Below are 12,890 nucleotides of genomic sequence, written 5' to 3' on the forward strand. Positions count from 1 at the left end.
TTATTTTATTATTATTATTTTTGTTTTATTTTACAAATATAGAAAATAAATACTTTTATTCAGCAATGATGCATTAAACTGATCAAAAGTGAGTCATTTAATTACAAAAGATTCTTACTTCAAATAAATGCTATTTTTCAAATTTACCGTTAATGAAAGAATTCTAAAAAATGCATCACAGGTTCAATAAAAATATGAAGCATTACAGCTATTTTCAAAATGTACTAAGAAATATGTCTAAAGCAGGATCATGTGATACTGAAAATTCAGCTTTCCATCACAGGAATAAATTACATTTTAAAATATTTCAACACAAAAAACTGATATTTTAAATTATAATTATATTTCACAATTTTACAGTTTTTACTGTATTTTTGATCAAATAAATGCAGCTTTGATGAGCATAAAAGGCAGTAAACATCTTATTGACCTCAAACTTTTGAATGACAGTATGGCCTCCTTTCATGGTCCTTTATGATGCTTTTTTATTTTCATTATATTAAAAAATACAGAAAAATGCAATTTACATGGTTGCAATGAAAGGAAGAAAATAATGACATAATTCTCATTTTTGGTTGAACTACTCCTTTAATAGTTAAGACATGGGTCTTTGAGCATTGCTTTTGTGATTTTCATGCCCTCATGGGTGTGAAATTTGGTTATGAAACTTAGAAAAGCTAGAAATACAGATGGGCAGTGTGGTTTTTTGCAAGCATTTGCAAATTGCAAATCTGATTTACAGTAGAGTCAATGAACACTTGAAGAGCAATGAAAAAATGTGTGCGTGTTTGTGTAAAAAAAAAAAAATCACTACGGCGTGCAGCCACAGTCCTGACGTGCGCTTGGCCGCGGGCATCACTGTCGTAGCCGTGTCTGTGTGAGAGAAAAAGCCAGTGAGTTTGAATATTGATGAGGAGAGGAACAGTCAAAAGAGGCTTCTCTCTTATGCAGATTCACTGCGCCGCCGTCCACGCCTGGGACGCTCCAGTAAACATAATTTAATTTGAGCATCAGGATAATCCAGACAGGAGGAATGTTTCAAATAGCTTGTTAGTTATGCTCCGTTCACACTGCAGTGCATCCTTCTCTTTCAGATGCACACACACACACACACACTATGTTTTGCATGCTTCTTCGTCTCCACTTTATCACCCTCTAATTGTCCCCTCAGTGTTCGGTGAAGTTTTCAATTGCAGGACAGACTGAACCCTGGTGCAATCTTTCTACGGCTTTCAAAATACTATAACATGCAGGATATACACGGTTCATTAATCTATGAAAAATATAATGCTGTTAAAATTTGATTTATGAAGAAAATGTGAGTGGTGCTTACCAGTGCAAAACCTGGCATCATGATGCAAGTCTGCTTATAAAATGCACAACTACTTGCAAAACAAAACAAAATAACAATAATAAAAAATCTCTCTCTCTCTCTCTCTCTATATATATATATATATACAAATATATAGAAAAACAACGAAATTTGTGAATAAATTAAAAAAAAAAAAATACTTAAAATAATGAAAATAAAATACATAAAACAATAATAAAATAAATAAACAAAACATAAGAAGATATAAGAAAAACAAAAAATATAATAATAAAAATATAACAATAAAAAACAACAAAACATAATACATAATATAAAGACATATAATGTAAGCAAATAAAAAATAAAACACTAAATAAAAATAAACAACAAAATAAATACATTAAAAAAATGAAACAAATAACATAAGTAAAGCAAAGAATGAAAAAAAAAAAAAACAACACCAAAAATAAACTAAAACATAAAAAAAAAAATTAAACAAATAGAACAAAAACAAATATAAATATCAATTTGAGTTTTATTTTATTTTATTATGCACAGAAGAAAGAGCACATGCCAACCAAGTTGCAGAATGTCACAGCTGGTCAATCAGAGTAGTACACTCTAAAAAATGCTAGGTTAAATACAACCCAGTGCTGGGTAAATATTGGACAGAACACATGCTGGGTTGTTTTCAACCAACAGTTGGGTGTTTAAATGTTTAACCCAACCTTCTGGGCAGTAACCTAACCGCTGGGTCTAAACAACACAATCGTTGGGTTCGTCCATATTTTACCCAGCGCTGGGTTGTATTTAGAGTGTACGATTTCCTTCAGTCTATGTAGTCATTGACAAAAGGCCCCAAAACCCCAAATCACTGAGCCAAAAATGCTTTTGCCTCCTGAAACGACTGTGTAGTCTGAGATAACTTGCATTATTAAAGCCAGCGTGCGTGTTTGTGTGCATTCGTGGAGTTGAACCGGAGTTCATTACGCCGTACAATATGTATTGTTTCCTTTGGAGGAAGGCAACATGCATTTCAGCATCACAGGGAGGAAGTGAACACACAAACACACAGCCAGCTTTGATAAAACAAGAGCAGCTACTAATGAAGCTTTTATCATTCCCAGATTCTTTTTCAGCGCCCCGGCGAATTGGTTTGAGATGAGCGCAAGCGTTCGACACAGACGCACAGACATACACGCAGACAGACAGACAGACTTTCATTTACATAAATTCAAACTGTTCCGTGTTTTTCTGAGACACCCGGACAGAGATAAAAGCGAGCGGTTTTGATTTTCTCTTTGATGAGTCTTGGACAGAGACAAGCACATTATGTTAAGATGCCAAATAACACTGGTGAAATAGATGAAGCCTCTTCAAACACCCCCTGCTGGTTATATCTTCCAGAAAATGAGGCCGAGCGAGACGAGAGGGCCATAGGGCACAGGAGGACCGCGGGACACGGGCGGAATGAGAGATGAGAGATGAGAGGCCGTTATGACTGCAAGGAACGTCATTGCAGTGACATTCGAAACAACAAAAAAATAAAATAAAATAATAATAATAATTACTAAAGGCTGGAATACACGTCTTTTAAAATCTGAACAAATCATTCACTTACCGTCTTTGCAAACAGTCACAAAGGAAAACTGGCCATCATACACTAAATCACACACTACAAGACTTCAAAAACTTTAAACTTACACCTTGTTGCTAGGAGACAAATGAAAACAATCCTCCTTATTCTTCCCATTAAATTGGGCGCGGCCATTTGTAAATTTCATGGGTCTCGCTTCCGGGCTCATTCGCTTCCAGATATTTTTATCTGTACAAAACCACTCCTTTTGCTGCTTGATATTGCAAATTGGTGTGTCTTACCATATTATTTTAATGTGTTAACTTAATTGCAAACACACTGGTTTGTAGTGCAAACAGTTTTACCCTTTACTGTTATTTTCCTATAGCGGCTAATGAACTGGAAGTCTTTGCACACCGAGTCTGAAATTCTCGTCTGAAATTGTCGCACGTTAAAAAATAATACCACTTCACGTTGTGTCAATCACGTTTACACACTGCCTCAGAAGCTTTCGTCCGTCACAAAAGAATTCGGAGCAGGTTCGATTTTCTGCGTCTTCGCATCCGTAGCAAGCATTTTGATAGGAAAGGATGACGAATACGAAGGAAAGAAAACGCATACGAAAATTTCGGACTCAGTGTGCAAGAGTCTTTACTTCCACGTTGAAGAATGAAGTGGATATGTGTTCTAAATTCGGCTGAAAATCCTCTGACTGGATGAAATCATAGTCTAAGCTAAAAAAAAAGCTAAGTCGTCACGTACTACACGATTTTCTATGAAATCTGTCAACTCAGATCTGCAGACTGGCTCTGACTTTCGGCAACTAACATCGACGTAGTCACACTGTAAATTGGGGGAAAATCGAGGCAAAAGTCATGTAGTGTATTCTTAAGTCTAGCAAAACAAAACTTCCATTATAATCAAGAAAGACATCATCACTGGAAATGTGAAGTTTACTGTACTTTTGATCAAATAAACACAACCTTGGTGAGCATAAGTGACTTCTTTCAAAAACATTAAAAATCTTACTGACCCTAAACTTTAAACTTTTCCATGGTAGATAGAGATATATATATAAGAATGGACTACTTTAGTAGCGAAAAAAAACCTCCCATCATAATAAAGATGTCAACAATGGAAGATGATGAACACAGTGGTCCAGTAATTTTTTTCATCTACACATCTAAAATACTGAATCACATTTAATTTACAAATATTTAGTGTGAACTTTGTCTATGGATCTTGTTTTAATATGCATTTAAGTAACTGAATGCACAGTCAGAGTCATATTTTTGTAATTTTTTGCAGATTTCAGGTCATGGGATTTTATTTTTTAAAGAAAATAATACACACTGTATGTGTGTGTGTGTGTGTGTGCGCGTGCATTTTTGTGACAAATGAGGACATCAATTTGTATAATGACAAGGGTATGACATAGGTATTACAAGGAGGTGGTGACTTTTCGGGACATTACCCCATGACCCCATGAATTTTAAGACTACTTTATTTAACAATTTTAACAACAATCCATGCAATGGATCTTAATTAAAATCCACACAAAACACCAAATATATTATTCAATACAACTTGAGAAGAATAAATCATCGTCTATAACAGTGCACAAAACATCATCATAACTCCATACATCTTTAAAGCCTTGAATATTATTCACTAATTTATAAAACATAAATTCATGTCTTATTCTTGCTTTAACTAGACTTCTGAAAGTGCCATCAACATCGAGAGAGAGAGAGAGAGAGAGAGAGGCCTTGAGAACCACAGGCGAAAGACAAGCCCAAAAAAACATTTTTATTCTCACCGTCATCGCATCTGCTCTACCTGTTCTTCTCCCCACAATCCACCGAGCTAACGGTGTCTCGACGATAAAAGTGATTTAACCAACAGCAAACGACTTTGTTCCATCAATATGAGAGAAAAACTGAAAGATGAAGCTGCTGTCAGACACTGACACACAGAAAACAAATGTTCAGAGAAACAAAGAAAAAAAAACAAACACACAGTGCTTTTCAGATGACATGATGTCGACTTCCTGCTCACAGCCTGCAATTAGCAGACCAAACACTATTTAAATGGCTTATATATATTAAATAGTTTTATAGAATTAAATAGTATAAAATAGTTTTAGTATGTGACACTGCAGAACATTTCACTTACCCATATATGATTGACCTCTGACCTCCCGCGTCTGCAGTGAACCCATGTGTCTGCCTGTCATCCAGCGCTGTGGTTGAAACCTCTGTGCTGCCATGACAACGGGTAAATTGGCTGACCTTTTGACCCGCATCCATCAGCCAACACGTCACTGGAAACCCCATAAATGACCTTAGAGGAGAAGCTGGACGAGAGCATCACAGATTACATGATACTGCGGTGTTTCAGTCAAGTATTCAATTAGTGTTCGACTGAAATAACAGTCTAAGAGAACTGACAAGTTACTGTCCTCTGGGTTTTCTCTCATATTCCCAGAGGAAAATTATGAAACTCTCCTGTTTCGTTTAGGTATCAGCTCTATCTTTGATGTTCCTTCTAGAACTAATTAGAAAAACTGCTGCAAATAAGACAATTGTTGTCATACAACAAGGAAGTTATAAAGTTAATTCATATAATATCAGATAACTGTGAGATCTTTGACTTTTGACTGCAGACCAGAGTTATTAACTAAAATTAAAACCATAAAAAAGTTAACTTTTGCATATTTAAAAAATATATTTTTTAAATAATTATATTATTTCCCATCTTCGTTTAGTTAAAGTACTAAAATAACTAATATATATAAACTAATAAAATTAATTTTTAAAAAAACTGTATAGGTATATTTCAAAAATGACATTATGAAAAAAAAAATTAAAGAGAAAACAGCAAATAAAAACATTAATCTAATTCGAAATATTTGCAAAAAATGTATCAATAATATTTTAAAACGGGTAATATAAAAAAGCTAATTCAAAATGATCTATCTATCTATGAAGTCAGATATATATCGATATATTATATATTAAAAACTAATACTATAAGAACACTGCTGCTGAAATGTGTGTCTTTGCAAGTCTGAGATCTCTTCTGAAAGTGTGATGTGAGATGACTAAGATATTTTTTTATACTGAAACAGACTTGAATAAAACCCTGTTGCAGATCTCTTTAATCTCAGAATAAACAAGTGCTAGGCCTATATTAAAGAAATCTCATTTGCAATTCTACAACTTTTTTTTTTTTTTTTATTGCATTTTATTGAAAAGTTATCGTGATGCTTAAACATTCAAAATCATTATGTAAACATTTCATTCAATGCAATGCAGTGAAATTCACTCAAACATCACAAAGGTTTGAGAATGTAAACAAGAGCGGGATGCGATGCGCAGCTCCACACTGCCCCCTCCCGTCTGAACACGCCACCGCCGTCGAGAGATTACAGCGACATGTTGAATGCGGAAATAATTTGTTAATTTTTCCAGCTGATAATGGGCAAAATGACTCTAGAGGCACTGTAGGAGGGGTAAGAGAGAACTCTGCTAACAATATCACACCGTAAAACAGTAAAAATCACCTGCTGATGGTGTTAAAAATAAAACCTGAGTAAACTCTCTCGAGCACAGTCCAAACCTTTCCTCTGTCTAATTTCCAAACTTTTCTGCTCCTTCTCACAGCTCTAATGTTGACACTTCTGTTTGACGCCTCCTCCTCGCCATCACCTCGACAGTCTCATTCATCCCCTCCGTCAGCGTCTCTCGGTTCTCATCTTCCTCATTGCATCTTCTCTCTCCAGGAAGAGGAGAATCAGCAGGTAGTTCAGTAAACGAGAAGAGGAGGAAGAAAACGACACAGCTGAGAGGAAGTAGGAGGGAGCAGCAGGCGTAGAGTGATCCAGTGAGTGGAGGAGACAAACAAACTCAATTCTAATACAGGTAGAAATGATGGGAAGACTCCAGAGAGCAATTTTGACTTCCCTTCAAACCGAAACCCTAGAACCTAGAACTAATGAGACAGGAGAGGGGAAAAACAGCAGAGAAAGTAATGCTAAAATAATAAACTGCAACTAAACATTTAATGGTTTGTGGATACCCAAATGCCATTAGGTACTATTTTTTGGTTTTCAAAAAGAACCTTTCAGTGATCAGTTCTTAAAAAAAACTATTTTTCTTAGTTTAAAGTACGTTTGAATAATCTAAAAAGAATCCTTTTCCACTATGAAGAATCTTTTGTGGAATGGAAAGGATCTATAAATGTTAAAGAATTTACATTAAACCAAAGTTGCCGATAAAGAACCTTTATTTTTAAGAGAGGAAAAATGCCATGCGTCCAACCAACAGTATCAACAGTATTTGTGTGTTAAATATTCATCCATTTGGTGGAAGCTAATCAAATCCATGCAGACCACATCTTTTGTGCAGTAGCCTATAGTTTTCATGTTTTCAAAGTGAAAGTCTTGCGTCATTTAACTAAAGTTTTTTTGTTTAAATGTTGATTCAGTAAGGTTATTCTTAAGCTTTTCATATTTTGTATGCAATTAATCACCAATTGCGAAGTGTACTTGCTTATTAATAATTATATGAATATTAATTGACATAGAAATGCTGTTTATTGGTAACACTTTACAATGCTGTTCAAGAAGAATATTCATATTTCTATGTATATGTTTTTAACATTTCAAGTTATATAAATTGACATCGTTTACCATTGTATTGGATAGCCAATGTAAAATCTGCATCCTGAAGCACTGACCTAGAGCTGAGAGATGCACTGGCTCTTGATGAGTATCAGATTGATGTTATACAATGAAATTAGGACATGCATATAACAAGCAAACAAAACACTCCAAACTGAAGAAAATCAAACGCTGATGCCGTATACTCAAGAGCTACTGAGGGATTATGGGAAATAGCATCTATCAGGCCAGAGCGCCAACAGGATTGGGACTGCACACACACACACAACAGAGACACACTGAGACGTGCCGCGTGTCTAATCCCGAACACTAGACGATTCCCCAAGGAGGTGAGACTTCAAAAAGGATCCCGCCCACAGCTACAGAGATAAAGCACCCCACAATTTTCAATTAACCAGTCTTTTTCATGTTCCGTTGCGTTCTCTCGGTTTGTTTGTCTTGTTTGCTTCAAATTCCATTCTTTCCGTCATTCCTCTCACTATCTTCCAGGGCAAAGGTACCCACACACGGAGAAACGAACGCACATTGCCTTCTTCACGCTGTGAGGTGCATATCAAGCGCAGAGTTACGGCCCCTTAGCGTAACGATGACAAAAAAACGATAACGGCCTACATCAGAGCGTTTGCATCCTGGCTTCAGGCTACAGGTCCACAATACTCACCGTCGACTTCTAGTTGTGTGTGTGTGTCGATAACATACAGAAAACCCCCGGAAAATGCTTCTCCCTGGCAAGTTGCGCAAGTATATGCCTCGGGCCGTGATTTCTGTGGACTGGGAAAGGTCTGATATTAAACAAAATTATAAAAAGAAAGTAAAAGGAGTCAACAACTCATCTACATGTTGGCTGAAGATGGCAGGCGATATCCCAAGTGCACATTTGATGACAAGACCGAATCGAGAGGCAGAAAAGAAGTGCTGACAGCTACCGACACACTGAAGTGAGCAATCGCTCGAGGGCCTTCATCAGGAAAAGCGCCGGATGAGTGACAAGGAAGCCTGCTGGAAAAACGAGTGCTTCTTATATAATTCAACAGGAGGGCATGTGAGCACTTATACGGGAGCAAGAGCACGAACATGATCTTTCATATTAGTGAGGCGTTAAAACTCCTAATTGCCCTGTTGAAACTCATTGGGTGTGACATCAAAAAGACATAAAAGAAAGAAGAAAAAAAAAAAAAAAAAGGCCAGTGAGGCATCTACTTGATTGCCTTGAGCAAAACGCCACTGATTTGCATATTAATTAATATGTAGGAAGTGGAGAACATCCTTCAAACTCCCCGTCCACATAAACGCGAGTCAGCACGACACGTCGCTAGATATTTAGACGCTTAGACAGTGATGTGTTCATTACCTGCAGCTCTGTGTGAAAGAAAACAGGAATTTCTAGTGACATAGGCAGAAAGTTGAAATACTTTGTGTTGGAGTTTACCTGGAATGCAGTCCAACTGAGAACCAAGTCCTGTTGAAAACCAAGGAGTAATGAAAAGAGTGGCCACCAAAAACAAATCCCATTATAATAAAAATGAAACATTTAGCTGAATTTCTGCTTCGGTTTAAGTTAACTCATTTTGAATGGATTTGAATAAAAATGAGTATAGCACTGTATGAAATTCTTGCAAAGCCACTAAAATAATCATTTCTGATTATTGCTTGTGTTAACTTTTAATGCATGTTTTTTCTCACTAAAGTCAGTTTGAGGTCAAACAATAACTGCTGACGACCATATACTAAAGACCCTAGGTAAATTGTACAAAATTATTGCCTTATTCAAAATATATTACTAATAAATTTGACTTCTATGAAAACAAAAAAGAAAAATCCAATAATAAAAGTAAATGTACACACTTTATGATGCTTGCAAAGCCAATAAAACAATCAATTTGATTATCATCTGTGCATATTATTTATTATTATCAGTATAATGTATTATTTATTTTTTGCGGGAGAGACAATGAAACTTTTCATGAACTTCAGTTTAGGTTGAAGTTAACTTATTTAAAACAACCGTTAAAGACCTTTGGTACAAAAATATTGCCTTGAAAATGTATTACTATTTTTATTATTATTATTATTATTATTATTATTATTTACTTATTCAAAAAATAAAGTTGCTAAAATTTACTTAGAACTTCACTTAATTTATACAAATCTGCTTTACGACCTTGTGTTATTTATTTTGGATTGGTGGAAACGCAAAAATCTTCAATGCTGGTATCAAATATGATATTCAATGTTCAGTGCCAAAGCATAAAGTTTCACACATCATGGCAGTAAATTTACAAGACTCAGTAAACACTGAGCTCAGACGTCACCTATAAAAGCCACCTAATGCATTCTGAGCTGGAATGGAGAGCTTTAAAACTCAAACATGCTCTATCAAAGTGGACTTCAAAAGCCCTGCCGCTTATGTTAAAATATTCCCTCTCACGAGAAAAGCCTTTGCATGTTCACAAGGTCTTCTGCAGTCAGCAGACATTCCAAACACTCACGGTCTCCATGGTTTCGGTCAGTAACAGCTGTCAATCAAAGTGCACTGGAGAAGGAAGAGGTTGCCTTGGGACATGAGGCCTAGAGTTCATATGAGGAGAACATGCATTATGCATTACAGCAATAGGGAGAACACCTGAGGAGAAGCAGTAGGACATGATGTGAATAAGCCATGATCCTGATGCAATGCAGTCTAGCTACGGAGAAAAGAACCTCAAGAGGAACGACAAAACTTCTCCACAGCAGGAGACTAAAAGTATATAATGGGTACAGAATACAGTATATTCACACAGATGTCTACAGACGTTCATATTTCAGAACTGTGCAAGTATTGAAGAATCTCTAAGTGGCCCTTAAAAATTCTAAGTTCTCAAGGTGTTGAGATCATAAAGGAAAAGAAGAAACACTATAAATAGGAAAACAACTTGAAGGACCATTCGAGGGTCTTCAAAACATCACACTGATCAAACCATTTGAAGAACATCTAAGGTTATCAATGACCATAAAAGAAATGAAGAAACTAGGCACTTTTTAAAAAGTGACTGAACCCTTTGAAGAACCCCTGGAAGTTCTCAATCTATCGATGATCATAAAGGGATGGAAGAAACATCATAAAAATGAAAAGATAACTTTAGGGACGATAGAAAGTCTTCAGATTTCAACTTGGCAGAAATATTTGGAGAGCCTCTAAGCATCATTTCTTTTAAAAAGTTTTCATTTTTAAACGATTAGAATCATAAAGGGAAGGAAGAAATACTATAAAAATAAAAACAACTTTGTTGGATGATTTGAGGGTGTTCAGAATGCCATACTGATGGAAACCTTTGGAAAATCCCTAGGTGCCCTTTAAAAAGTGAAGTTCTCAGAGTGTTGAGATCATAAAGGAAAAGAAAAAAACACTATAAACATAAAAACAACTTGAAGGACCATTCAGGTGTTTTTTTTTATAGTGGAAAAAGTTTCTTCAGATGGTTCCTTTAAGAACTGTTCACTGAAGGGTTCTTTGGTGAACCCAAAATGATTTTTCTGTTACACTGCACAAAAACCACCTTTTGGAAACTTTATTTTTTAAGAGTAGAAGGACATACAGGCATGCTTTCAAACAGAGCTGGTTTCTGTAGAACTTACAAAAAGGAACCCATAATTTCCTAATAAGTTCCCAAAAGACTGTTTATGACTTCCTCAGTAATCCAGTCATAAGCGAACTGGTTTGTGGCACTTGAAAGTATATTGTAAACAGCATCTGAAGCACCTTCTAATGCGCTCATGTAATTCATACAGTAACATCTAAGGTCATGAGGCTGAATGCAATGCAAAATGACTTGGATAAAAGCGCTCATCCAATGCATTCATGAAAATGTAAGGTTTTTTTTTATTTTACAGCAAGTATTACTAATAAAACAGGGAAAGCAACATATTGGGTGGCAAGAAAACTTTAAAGCACCTACCTAACCAAGTCCAACCTAATTAAATGGCTGTGCACATTATATACTAAAAAAAAATAAAAAATACAAAACTGGTCTAAAACAGCCAACCTACCATCCAATGCCTCCTGCATTGCTGTGAATCTTAACTTCGTGCACCTGGAGTAAGAAGAGCACTTCTATGAGATGGACAAAGTAAGCCAGGCATGAGTAGAAGCAAGTCCAGAAAGTAAGAAGGAACTGTCAGCAACGTCAAAGCCCACACATATTACCAGTACTCTTTCAAAGCCTCAGGTATGTCTCATGGCAACCAGGATGTGAGAGAGGACTGTGCATGCCCAGAGTCCAGACATTCCTCCTTTCACACTGATGCTGGAGAAAAGCACGTTAGAGACACACATACGAAAGGCGAAGAAAAGTATTATACTGTTACATGTAAAGCAAAAGTTCCAAATCCCTAACAGCAGCTTCACACACTTTGGACAATTTGCGATTGTTAAAGTGAACCTTGGATCTTATTCAAGTTTAAATTGGATCACAGAAAACACACAAGTCTATGAATCCTTGATTAACTCAGTCGTGAAATGACAAGATGTAATCTTAAAATTAATGGGCTCATTTCTTTGCTTAGAAAGACATCATATAAAGTAAAACTGATGATTTACCATTCAGAAAGCATTTCAAAAGATTACAGGCACTCGACACTCTTAAAAATAAGGGTTCCAAAAAAGTGTTTCTGCTGTCATGCCATAGAAGAACCATTGTTGGTTAACAGTTCCTAAAAGAACCATTTTGAAGACCATTTAAAGAACCTTTTCTGCGTTTGAAGGTTCCATGGATGTTCAAGGTTCTTCATAGAACCATTGATGCCAATAAAGAAACTTTATTTAATAAGATTGCAGATGCAAAATTCATTGTGGGAAAGGCAATACCAAAATGTGATTATCAACTTATCCAAAATTAGCAGCCGAGTCTAGAAATTATAAAATGGTTTCCTTGGCTTTTTTTTCTTCTAGGTAAGTAACAAGATAAAATACTATAAAACAGCAATTTAAAAACCTATATAAGCTTTTAAAGTTTGCTTTAGGTATAAAAAAAAAAAAAATAAAAACCAACAACTCTAAAATGGGTTAAGGTTTCATTCCAGTAAGACAGAACAAGACAAAAACATAACTCATTTTTGTGCTTGTATATGTCCCTTCTTCTATGGGTTTTTTTCCCATCTGATTTATAATCCACCAGACAAAAACCCCAACCGAAGTATCAATTACTCCCAATGTGCAACCAAAGTTTAATACTTGAGGTTAATCCTTAACCCAAGGTATGAGCAACAGTAATTGTGATGCTTACCTTAGCATATCTTCAGGCTGAAATGGGGACAAAAAATAAAGTAAAAACCCCAAAAAC

The 12,890-nt window shown here is 35.7% G+C and overlaps 2 long non-coding RNA genes across 2 annotated transcripts; one reads left to right on the top strand and one right to left on the bottom strand.

Annotated features, from left to right (window-relative positions):
* Positions 1-583: 583 nt before the first annotated feature.
* LOC131524646 (uncharacterized) lies at positions 584-5,584 on the bottom strand. Its single transcript, XR_009267041.1, has 3 exons — positions 5,064-5,584; positions 4,708-4,853; positions 584-873 (listed from the first exon to the last, which is right to left on the bottom strand). It is a non-coding gene; the product is annotated as an uncharacterized LOC131524646 (long non-coding RNA).
* A 253-nt stretch (positions 5,585-5,837) lies between these two features.
* On the top strand, positions 5,838-12,594 carry LOC131524651 (uncharacterized). The gene is made up of 2 exons (XR_009267046.1): positions 5,838-6,402; positions 6,554-12,594. It is a non-coding gene; the product is annotated as an uncharacterized LOC131524651 (long non-coding RNA).
* The last annotated feature ends 296 nt before the right edge of the window (positions 12,595-12,890 follow it).

The sequence above is a fragment of the Onychostoma macrolepis genome, chromosome 18 (assembly GCF_012432095.1).
Source record: "Onychostoma macrolepis isolate SWU-2019 chromosome 18, ASM1243209v1, whole genome shotgun sequence".
NCBI classification, from domain to species: domain Eukaryota; kingdom Metazoa; phylum Chordata; class Actinopteri; order Cypriniformes; family Cyprinidae; genus Onychostoma; species Onychostoma macrolepis.